General features: G+C 36.6%; 1 long non-coding RNA gene across 1 annotated transcript in view; it reads left to right on the top strand.

Annotated features, from left to right (window-relative positions):
• LOC106461953 overlaps positions 1-8,115 on the top strand; it is a 28,991-nt gene extending 20,876 nt beyond the window's left edge. Inside the window, exon 3 of the long non-coding RNA XR_001290958.2 lies at positions 8,000-8,115. This is a non-coding gene — a long non-coding RNA (uncharacterized LOC106461953). The remainder of the gene's footprint in view (positions 1-7,999) is intronic.
• Positions 8,116-12,462: the final 4,347 nt, after the last annotated feature.

The following is a 12,462-nucleotide window of genomic DNA, read 5'->3' as shown; positions in this document are numbered from 1 at the left end:
ACAGATACATTAAGTACTTTCAGAATTATAGTATGTATACCACCATAGTTACATGGTTGTTACGAGGTCACGTAAAATACACAAGCCCATTGCATTACAGTTAAAAGTGGTTTTTATGTGTTATAATAAGTATAATACTGGTAAAGATTATGCCTTCTAAATTACACCAAATCATTAAAATTAAAAAGTCTTAAAAAAAGTTCTTGACTATAAACATGTTAACTCACCTTTCTGTTTAATACTAAAGCCATGTGATGCTTTCTGCCACAGTATATAACACTGGTTTCCCTTGTCAGGAGTTAAAGATTTACAGTCCTCAGTTCCATTGCAGCCCACACTAAATCGACTGTTCTTGCACACAGTTTCATTATAATATTCACATCGCATGAGGCTGGAGTCTGTTGTTATCACCACTGCTAGAAGTTTATATAAAAACCAGTATAGAATATATATTTTACATGCTGGTAAAACATTACTGGAATAGGAAAAAATGACTTCTCAAAGACAATACAACATTGTTGCTTTATTTATTGCAAATATCAATGTCAAACATCCTGCAAAGGTATATTTATTCCAAGCAAATTCTTTTAAATTATTGCTCAAAACATTTGCTGGTTTATGGTTATAAAATCCAATATTAGATATGATAGGTCTCATAGAACAATTTGGTTTATGTATTTATGGTAATACATAAAAAATGCCATATTAAAAGTGGGATAAAGATATGAATATTATTTAAAATAATGATTAAGAACTGATTGGTAATACTAATGGTCTAACTACTAAAATGTGTTCTTTATTCACACACCCCATGGGCTTTCTTTAGATGCTTTCTGAAGGGGGCTCATCTAGATCATGTTACACCAGGTCATTGTGGGGGTAAGATATTGTATCGGAAGTTAACATTTTCCTACACTGAAAATGTATTTCCAATAGATTCTTACCTCCTTTCACACTTCCTGCCCTTCCTCTCCACTTCCAGTATCTTTTTTCTTATGTTGCTCAATCTCAAGGTGAAACTGAGTTAAGCTGTATAGAGGGAGTCAGCTGTGCTAGGAGTTGTGTCACACTTCTATTGGTGGAAGGTTGTTGCATGCTATTATGCAGGTAAGAATCTATTGGAAATACATTTTCAGTGTAAGAAAATGTTAACATTTCACATTTCTTTGGGTAAACCATTAAAACTACCTTTATTGCTATAAATGGTATATTAGTAAATAGTGATTCTATGTCAAAGCTATCAACTACCACATCACAATTAAAATTTATTCTTTGATTGCAATTCTGGACTGGGATTGAATTGCCACATTGCTGTCCACTTTCCTACTGCCATCCAGATGTCAGTTCCCTGGGGGTACTGATGCTGGTTGTGTGGGTTGGACATGCACATATGATGATGCAGGTCCTTGGAATGGAAGATTTTCTTCCCTTCCAGTTCCCATGTCCAAGATGAATGGTAAAACACCCTCTTCCTACCATGGGCCAGGTATTCATATCGCAGTACATTTGATGTTGGTTGAGGTAGAACTCCTCTTAAAGTTCCACAGCCTCCTAGTTACTCTAAACAGGGATCCCTTCATTCAATTTATGTAGTTCTTCCTATAATTCTGCCATTATTGCTACATGTTAATTTCATGGGTGAAGAGCATACCTGGCTCAGGTGTGGTGTAGTCTCCCACGTGTGTGTTTTCCAGGTGGCATTGGGAATGAATTGTCCAGTTCATGGTAGGAAGAGGGTACCAAGACCACTCACATGTGAAGACCTATGTGGCTGAGTCCAGCTTCAACCAACACCAGTACCTCCAGGAACAGATATCCGAGCAAAAGAAGAAAGAAGAGTGCCCAGTCGGAGAGGTGAACTGAAATATGGCAGAAATCATCCAGTTCATAACCAGGTGCCATCTACCATCTAGAAAGAACATCAGGTATGCAGTAGGAGGAGTCTATACACCATCTACATTGGCAGAACACCACCATTCTACTCTCAACTGAGTAGAATTGAGCACACTCAGTAGGAAGACTTCATGGTCCACCACCCTAGTGGCTAGGAGCTGGAAAGTAATAAGGACTCCTGTACTGCACTGCAAGGATAAGGGGAATGCATTGCAGAGTCTGGAGGAATGAAACACCAGAGACAGTGCAACAGATGATCATGAAACCTTATACTGAACAGCAGACCATTCCTGATCCAGCCAAACCAAGGAGTGGAACGGATAGACAGCAATCCCCTTTTGCTTTACTCGTGTTAGTCAATGAGTATACGGTCCGAGGCAAACGTAATTTTGATGGAAAAGCCTGAATGTTATCCTGTCATGCCGTGTTTAGAGTAATCTGAACAAGAGGACGATTTTGACAGCCTGTTGCCTCCCCCATTCTATGCCACACAGCCATGTGTAGTTCCAGTGGATGCACCCAATACATCTTCTTTCCTGGAATTGATCAACCAGGTTTGTTACATTTTGTCCTTGTATCCAATTTCCTTTGATTCCTCTTCATCGCTTTTTAAGTGAAACATCTTCTGCCCAATATCTTGTTTCCACCCTCACCAGATTTTGGGGTTCATGCCAATAGGTTTGCAGACCAATTTTGGGTCAGTATGCCTTGACCCCACATAATATGAAGTTCCATGCTTTGGCTTACCATCAGTGTGAGTTTCCTTTTTTAGACTTACAGCACTTGGATCCTCTTTTCCCTCTGTGGGGTTCAGTTACCTTTTGTCTGAGGCCCTCCATTATTCCTAAGAGAGGCTTTTGGTGGAGAATCATGGTCTGATGTTTTCCATTCTGGCATGATTGTCCTGTTTGCCCTTTCCCTCATAACATAGCTCCTCTGTTGTTGAGATCTTTTGGGTCAGGATGTCTTTTAGTCCAATGTCCCTTTACCCCCAACCTCCTTACAGAACTTACGTAGGTCTCCCTTTTTAAGCCAAGATGTCTTTGGGTGCCTTGCTGACTCTTTAGAATCCAAAGTCACGTCTGTCTGTTTGCACATCTCCCTTTCCTCTTTGGCTTTTCATTTGCCTCAACCTCCTCCTGAGCCCTTTCCCATGTCTCATCCCCCTTCCTTCCTGCCCTTTACCGGTTCCTGCTTCATGGGTCTCTGAGGTCAACCATCATTTTTTTCATTGGTGACTTCTGTGCCCCTGGTGGTCCCACTGATTCTATATGGTCTGGTGGGTGCTTGGCTTTTGCATTTTGCCACTGTGTGGGAGTCTTTCACCACAGACACTTGGGTTCTGCGGGTTTTCTCCAAAGGGCTCCTTCATCATTTTTCTTACACTGGTCCCTCATCCCATTTCCAGCCAGCATATGTTCGAGATGGTTATTGACCTTTTTCACAAGGGCACTGTGGAAAAGGTGGATCCTTCTTAGCCAGGTTTCTATTCCTATTTGTTTCTTGTCCTCAAAAAGACTTGGGGCCCATCATTGATCTTTTTTTTTTTGAACCACTTCCTCAACCTTTCTCAATTCATGGTGTCTTACCTCTCTCTGTGAATGACAAAGGCAGATGTCTTGAATGCTTACCTTCACATTTCCATCTCCCCAGCATCCCTGTATTTTCTTTGTTTTGTCCATCATGGTTGTGTCTATCAGTTCTGGGCTGCCTTCGGCTCCCTTCACATGCCACCTATTTCCTTCACACTCAGTTTCTTCTTTGAGAAGTGGCATGGGTAGATTGGTTGGTCAAGATGGAGAAGTCTCTCCTCTCCCTCACTCAATGCCTTGTTCATCTCAGGGTATTTTTCATTTCCTGTCTCAGTCGGGCCCAACATTCTTCCCTTTGTCTGTTATTTACAGAGCTTCTGATTTGGACCATTTCCTTCTCTCCTTCTTCAATGCACAAGAAGTCTATCACTTTTGGGGATGTGGGATTCTTTAGAGACCCTCATTCCTCTCAGTCAAGCCCATATGCAACCTCTTCAGTGGGCTTTACAAGATCAGTGGAACCTCGTTCAGGATCCCATGGACATCCCCTATCCATCTCTATTATTTCTTCCATGTTGACTTTGCTTGGTGATTGAACCAAAAGAACACCACAGTGGGTGTTCCTCTTCCACCTCTTTGTCTGTAGGTGCACCTCTTCACAGATGCCTCTCTTTTGGATTGTGGTGTGTATCTGGACATGCAGGAAATTTTGGGATATTGGTAGGTAGCAGAGTCATCTTTGCATATCAATTTCTTTGTACTACTTACTGTTTGTCAACATTGGTTCATTTCCTTCCATCTCTCCAAAACTGACATTTATGTTCCATTCAAACAACTACACAGTTGTTTCATACATCACTCAGCAAGGGGGCACTCTTTTGAGGTCCATTTGTTTCCAAATGTTGGACTTCATGTTTTAGACCCACAGCCATCACATTTGTTTGATAGCATTTCATATACCAGGTACCCTGAATTTGGTCACAGATTGTTTATCAGGTGCAGACAAAATTTTCCCCATGGAGTGGTTCCTTGGCCCTCATATGTTCAGTTGGTTGTGTTCATGGTGGGGTACTCCAGAACTGGATTCATTTGCCACCCACCTGAATTCCAAGCTTCCCAGGTTTTGGTCTCCTTTTCCTTATCCTTTGATTATAGCTGTCAATGCTCTCAGTCAGGCTTTGGGGGCTATTACCTTATGCTTATCCTCCTATATATCTTCTTCCTTTGCCATCACACAAGCCACTTCATGTAGAGTCCTCTTGGTGGCTCCACTTTGGCCAGTGCAACAATGGTTTCCAGTCTGCACCCACTACTACTGACTCCTCCTGTTCCCCAACAACCTCACTTGGATTTGCTACATCTTTCCCTTCCCTCACCCCATCATCATGCATAGCTTTTGTCTGGTCCCTTGCCAAACAGGCCAGACTAACCCTCCCAGGCTGCTTCCCTAATTTTCCACTCAGTGTGTCCCTCCTCCATGTCAGTATACTGACATAAATGGTATGTCTATGGTCGTTGGTTTTCTTGTCATGGTCTTTCTCTGTCCTATCCTACTCTTCTGCACCTGACTTTCTTACCTGGCTTTTTGACAAGGAGATGTCCGTATCCACTATTGCTGGTTATCACAGGGCATTGTCAATCACTTTCAGTTTCACAGGATTTTGCCGTGTCTTCACTTCTTTGGTCCTCACTCCTTTTGTTTATTTCTTCCATCTTTGCTGTCCTCCATATCCTACCACCCTCCCTATTTGGAACATCAGTGTTCTCCTACATGCCCTCATTCTTCCTCCTTTTGAACCCGTCTTTCTGTTCCTTATATCATCTCTCCTTAAAGACCTTGTTTTTTTTCCTCCTCTTGGTGTGAGGATTTCGACATTTGAATACGTTCGCTTTTGATATCTCTTGCACATTATATCACCAGTCCTATATCTCCTCTACCCAGATTGGCCTTTCATATCCAAAACTTAAAACACATGTGAGGGCAAATTTGCCTTCACTTCAGGTTGTCAGCTTTATCTTTATTCTGATCTGGATCGCCTCTTATGTCCTGTCTGGGCTCTCCACTGCTATGTGGCTCATACTGCTCCCTTCTGTGGTTCCCATTTCTATTTGTTTATTCATTGGAACCATTCCTTTTTCCATGATAGTTTTCGTATTACTCTTATGGGTTGGATTCGCCAGCTGCTTCATCTGGCTTATTCTTCCCTTTCTACTGATGATTATTATCTCATCCAATTCTCCTCCAATCAAATCTGTCAACTTACAAATGTCCCTGGCTGCCTGATTCCATCATTCTTTAGAACAGTTTCTTAACCTTTTTGGGAAGCTGCACCCAATTCGTTTACAGAATATGTACTTGCACCCCTTGTCTTTCAGGATTTGTTAATTGTTCTCTCTTACGTTTATTTATATATCCTCTATAACCAATAGAAACTCATTGTTTCCATCTATCAAATGACGTATTATATTATGTTCTGAACAGATGTCAATTTCAGCTGTAATAAAAGCTTAATTCTTGTGGGAACTTTAATGACTAGCTTTATAGAATTTATAATAGCTATTGTCACATATTTATGGTTGAAAAGTATAGAAAGTTTACTATCAATTTGCTCTCAAGTGATCTCATGAGTCAGAGGGAGAAACCCTAAATGGAAATGCCAACATGTTTCTCACCCCCAGAAATGACATTTCTCACCTCTAAGGGGTGCATGCACCACAGGTTAAGAAACACTGCTTTAGAAGATATACAGGGTGATTCAAAAAAATTTTTACACTTATACGCAATTTTCTGTTACGTGGGTTTGATGATGGCAACAAGGTTGAGTTTAGAGAAAGGGAAGGAATGTTGTGGCCTGGATGGAGGTTCACCAGTCTCCCACAATCGTACAAAGGATGTTTTTTCGATACTTCAAGTCTAACCCACCTTTCAGGTTGACTATTTATTGAGTGTACAATAAGTTCATCAGAACTGGGTCCATTGCAGATTACAAAGGAAACAGTGGTCGTCCAAGAACAGGAAGGTCTCCTGCAACGTTTGACTGCTTTCAGACATGTGTAGATATTTGTGGAGAGCAAGTTTAGACTATATGAAACATATAAACACATGCAAGTGTTAAAGTGTTTTTTTAATCACCCTGTACATTTATCTCACATTATATGCATCATCTGGCTGTTTTCCACACTACAGGTTGCTGTCTACCTCCTGTTGTCATCTTGAGCTCCACAGTTTCTCTATGAGTGGGCAGGTGCTCTTTTTTTTATCTTTTTTTACTGTGGTATTTCTCACATATATGGATTCCAGTCAGATACATTTATCTTTAAACCAACACTGTATGGTCATTCAAGTCAATGCCCATTATTGAGATGGGGTGTGTTCTGCAAGACCACTTGAAGGTTCTGTCTCATGGTGAATTCTGAAGCCCTCATGAAAGTATCCAACTTCTGGCAAACCAAGGCCGTAATGTCTTCGTCAATAAATGCAGACCCAAAGCCACTGTAGACAAATTACGGGTAACTGCTGTAGGACCATAATGGTAGCAGTACTAGTAGAAAAATAGCTCTGTAACAAAACAAAATTGAAGACCATACAAATTATGGTCTGTTTGAGCAATAATGCTTTGATAGAGAGCATTTTACATTTCATTTTGTACATTTTCTAGGGGTGATGTATAAAATAGGTATGATGACATGCTAAGACAAAATTTGTCATGTGTGTGTTACACTAATGGAAATTCAGGATTTTTTTATAAATTTCCTTTTAGAATTAATAACTTAAAATTTGTATACTTTTAAAATATGGATTATAAGCTAAGATGTTGTGTTATTCTAATTGGTATAACATTAAAAAAAAATAGTTTAATAAAATTTTGAATGTAAGACACTAAAACCTTGTGTCATGTGCAATAAAAGGTACCCGTGCCGATAGGGTTAAGGAAGAAGTAACTTATTATCATTACTTGGGCTTATTTACACCGATCAGTTTAAAAGAACTAACCACAAAATAGAAAAATGGTACAACAATATATTTACTCTTACTGTCACGAAGGTTATAGTTCATAATATATTCGAGTGTGGTAGTTTTATATTTTTTTATAGTTTCTTTGATTATTGGTACTGTGGATTGAAGTTGAAGTCATTGTTATTCAAGAGATGATGTGGAAAATAAATGTAAATCACATTAACGTATTAAGTTAAAAAAATGCAGTCATAGAAAGTGAGATTAGCAACTTCCCCATATGGAGAAAGGAGTGTAAGATATTTTTTTTTTCAGTGGCATATCAATTAATATGCTTTCAATCTTTAAAGATTGCTTAGCAAGATTTTCTTTTCTTTTATGAAATATTTATTGGTGATCACATAAATAAAGAATATTTTTTTATTAAAGAAGAACTGATTTCATTTATGCAATTGAATATATTGACAACCATTAATGTCTACATATGTCATGGCATTAAACTCCTCTTTATTGTAGAAATTATAAAAATAGCAAGTTATTTATTTGCCAGGTAGTTGCATCTTGTTTTCTGTCTGTGAGTCTTTTGCAAATTTTTGTCATTTAGTATTTTCTTTTACAGGATGTAGCAGTCATTTGTTCTGCAGCTGCAATTTAAGCATCATGTGACCAACTTTCTGTCAGTGATGATGATGATGTCACAAAAATACCGTCTTTGTGCATTTTGTGTAGGGATGCTCTTTGGTAAGTCAATAACACATTCAATTATTTATATTTTTTTCAGCTAGGAATAAAGAATTCTTATAAAACCAGTCATCTATACATGACATTTCTTACCAGAATGGCCCCCCAGTGGCACAGCGGTATGTCTGCGGATTTACAATGCTAGAAACCGGGTTTCAATACCCGTGATGGGCACAGCACAGATAGCCTGTTGTGTAGCTTTGTGCTTAATTACAAACAAACCAAATCCTCCTAGAATGAGGGCTGTTTCAGTCAATGAGTTGAATATCTGGGCTATTTAGAGATTAGTTTTACAAGTTCTATAAATATACAACAAGGATGGAAATACATGCAAAGCCACTATCTTTTGTTTTTTTTATAACACTGGTTTTGAAAGACTTTTTTTCCTCAGTGTCCAGGACAGTAATGCAAAGACTTTAAACTTATGGAAGAACATAATAAGTTTGTCTTTCTTTTGTGTTTCATCATCTCTCATTATATTACTTAATATATACAGCCTAATACTATTTAAACTCTGAAAAACTCTTTAACAACCATTATAATAGTTGAACTGCTAATACAGTGTTGAAAAATAGATATTAAAATGGTTTTGAATTTGCAACTCATCGAATAATGTGACAACCACAACTGATAAAAATTGTAGCAGAATGGAATGTATCAGAACTTCATTTTGAATTTTTTGCTACTACAACGTAGGTAGTGTGATGCCACAAAAAATTGATCACTTTTGGGACAGGTAATAGCTATTTCTAACACAGTTCATAAATATGTATTCAGTTCATTTATTTAGAATTTCCAAGACAGGGATATCCCTTGTACTTAATGCTATTAGAAAACAAAGGAATATGAATCAATTTCGGGAGACAAAACCATTCAGAAAGAGACCTTCAACAAGTCATATCCCAGCCATGTTAAGCAAAGCTCAGCATCTTGTAACAGATGAGAATTCAAAAATGAAGACCACTGGCTAATCTATCTGTGTGCAGGCAGAAATACTTGATATAATAAAGAAAGGTCTCCAGCTGTAAATGAAGCAAAAGAGGTAATGGCTAACCAAGATAAGGCTTCTTGTCCTACCTCCCATTTAACCATTGCAAACCTCAAGCAGCAGGAGACTGACATAAGTTTCTCATGCTATTCAAATTGCCAGATGCAGCAACTATGGAATTTCGTACAATTAGTCTGTTGAAATGGACATTGGAAAATCATTGTCCTCATACAATAGATGGCTTATGGAAAGTCAACAGAAAAGAGTCATGTTCTTTGGACTAATAGCCTTGTGGATGTAGCCTTTTGTAATGAAAAGTGTGCTTCAGGGCTATTGTCAAAATGCACTGGTATAAGATAGAGCATTAACAATTTTATGGCATGGATGTAATGACATGATGAGCTCCAAAATCATCTCAGTATACTATATACCAAGTTTCAATGCAAGCTGTAGAAACTAAAAGATTTGTGATTTGTGGCCATGTTTCAGAAACAGTCAAGAGAGATAAATAAAAGCATTCCTCTGGACACTGTTGTTTTATAAGCTGTTTTATTATACTTTAAATTTTGGGTTTGATCAGTTTGATAAGCTTTCAGTCAAAATTCTCCAGTTATTGACTGTTCATTTAGTTCTGGTTTTAGATACTTAATGGCCAATATTTCATTGATTCATAATAAATAATTTTCTGCAGTTCTAGTAATTTGAAAATGTTCAATAATCATAGGATTGTCACTACAAACTAGCATGTTTCAAAATGTCTGATGCCTCCACACATCATAGTAAACTATATTCCTTTACTCTGTCTGCCAGTCTTCTTGTAGTACATACTTTATATGCTCTAGAACATTCAAAGCATTTATACAGATTGGAGCAGTTTGTTTGCCTATTTTGTTTTTAAGTGCGATATAGTTTCTTATTCTGATGATGTGTTTAAGTATGACACAAAGTTCTTCTTGTAGATAAACATTGCACTTACTACTACTAGTAAAGTCTTGAGTTTCTTTATTTTCAAGACATGTTTACTGGTGAATGGTACTGTTTACATGAAGAATCTTTTTTGGTACTTTGTATATTTATTTAGAGAGTGGAAGCTTTCTTGATGTACTTGTTGATTTTGCTTGTTATTACTTTCATTGTTACTTAAATATCAATTAATGTTTTTTTTAATAATTTTGTATAACTGGTAAGTATATGTATACCAAAACTCTAATCAAATTTTCCTTAAATTTCTTTGGTATAAAACTATCCCAGTTAAATTATAAACCAGAAAATGTAGGTTTATAATGAATTTCAGTTCTAAACTTTCCACCCTTTTTGATGACCACGGTGTCTAGGAATGGTAGATAAGTATCTTTTTCCATGGTAAATTTAATATTTCCATGTTGTTTATTTAAATATTCAAGAAATGTTTCCATGTGTTTTTTATTCTGAAATACAGTAAAAGTGTTATTTGCATATCTTTTATATCAGTGGTTTATATTCGTTAGGACATTCTTTTAACCAAATCTTGTCATAATAACACATAAATACATTTACTAATATTGGGATCACAGCTTTGTATGTTACTCTAAAAATTGTTAGTTTTAAGTTGTTTTAAGGACCAGGAGTATAGCTATGTATGTTACTTTAGAAATTGTTTGTATCTAAGTTGTTTTAAGGATGAGGAGTTTGTTACTCTAGCAATTGTTAGTTTCAAGTTTTTTTAAGGACCAGGAGTATAGCTATGTATGTTACTTTAGAAATTGTTTGTATCTAAGTTGTTTTAAGGATGATGAGTATGTTACTCTAGCAATTGTTAGTTTCAAGTTGTTTTAAGGACCAGGAGTATAGCTACGTATGTTACTCTAGCAATTGTTAGTATCTAAGTTGTTTTACTAACTCATCTATATGATCATATACCTTTACAGTAAACAAGAATTGTGATTCTTTAGTTGCTTTCCAATACGATATCTTACTTTCGCTCACATAACAGCTTTTCTTGACTTTAACTGCCCTTTATATGTGCAAATATTTGTACATCACTAGTCCTAAAACTCCCACCTACCCTCCCGTGTTTTCGCATGAGGCAACTGTGTGATAACATACAAATGAGCATGCGATAACCCTCCACCAATAGGAGTGTGACACAAATCCTAGCACAGCTGACTCCCTCTGTGCAGCTTAGCTCAACTTCACTTCTCGATTGGTACTCGTAGTGTTTAAGCATGTTTTTTGCTCATGAAATTTCAATCAGTTACTTGCTTTTTGGAGAACTTAATTTTTTAAAATTTGTTACACTTCAGTTCTCTAACTTTTCATACATACATGTTAATATTACATGTCTTTAGTAATTTTTTTTTCAACTCCCTGTATACATTTTCTATTTTTTCAAAATCATCATAGTTATCATGAATTCAGTTTCATAAAATAAAGTATTTACCCAGTCTTCTTTTTTTCTTGCCCTCCATTGTCAAGTAGAGTTAAGCCTGATTTTTTTAGTGATTATGGTAAAGCACTTAACAATTTTTATTTACTTAAATAATACACCAAAGAATATAGAATAACATGCAAAAATTAGACAAATTCACTTACCTCTCAAAATTTTCCTGGCTTTCTAACTATGAGACAAGAGCCGTTACAAATTCATCCAAGCTAGTCATTAACTTTCCCACGGAAAAGATGTTGCTACTCCGAATGACATTGACAACTATCACAACACAATGCTATACAATATGCCATTTGATATATGAAAACCTTGACTTTCTATTGGTTATAAATAATATATATATAATGAAACATAAGAGAGAACTATCAATCAATTGTGAAAGAAAGAATGTGACAGGTGGGTGTGGCAGGAGGTGTCTGATTTTCTCTTTTGCTATACACGCATTATAAGTTGTAAATCACTCGGGGAATGTGCTGCTCACGTTAAGATATTGAATTACATTACCAACGAGCTGCTCGCGTGCATGCTTTGTGAACAATTTTAATTATATTATTATTTATTTTACCTGTTCTAGTCGTAAATAACTTAAAAAAATCCATACTTTTAATTTTAGTATCTTTTATAATAATAAATAAAGAATAAATATGAAAAACAATAAGTTCATAACATTATACATCTATTTATAATTAAATTTTATTGTTTTATTGCCCTTTTTATTGCCCCTTGAACGTGTCTAACTGCAAAGTTTTTAGACATAAGGTTACATCATAAATTCAAAAATCAGAGAAACACTTAGTCAATTTTTAGTTAATAGAATGCTAGTCATCAAGTGAAGTATTTGAATCAGTGTTTGTTAGCACTTATTGCTTAATCAGTTAGCTGTGAAATTGTACATTAGTCATAGTTCCATTAGTGAGTAAGTCTCTGT

The sequence above is a fragment of the Limulus polyphemus genome, unplaced genomic scaffold (assembly GCF_000517525.1).
Source record: "Limulus polyphemus unplaced genomic scaffold, Limulus_polyphemus-2.1.2 Scaffold1064, whole genome shotgun sequence".
NCBI classification, from domain to species: Eukaryota; Metazoa; Arthropoda; class Merostomata; order Xiphosura; family Limulidae; genus Limulus; species Limulus polyphemus.
Note: the sequence above shows the minus strand (reverse complement) of the source record. Positions and strands in the feature narration are given on the sequence as shown.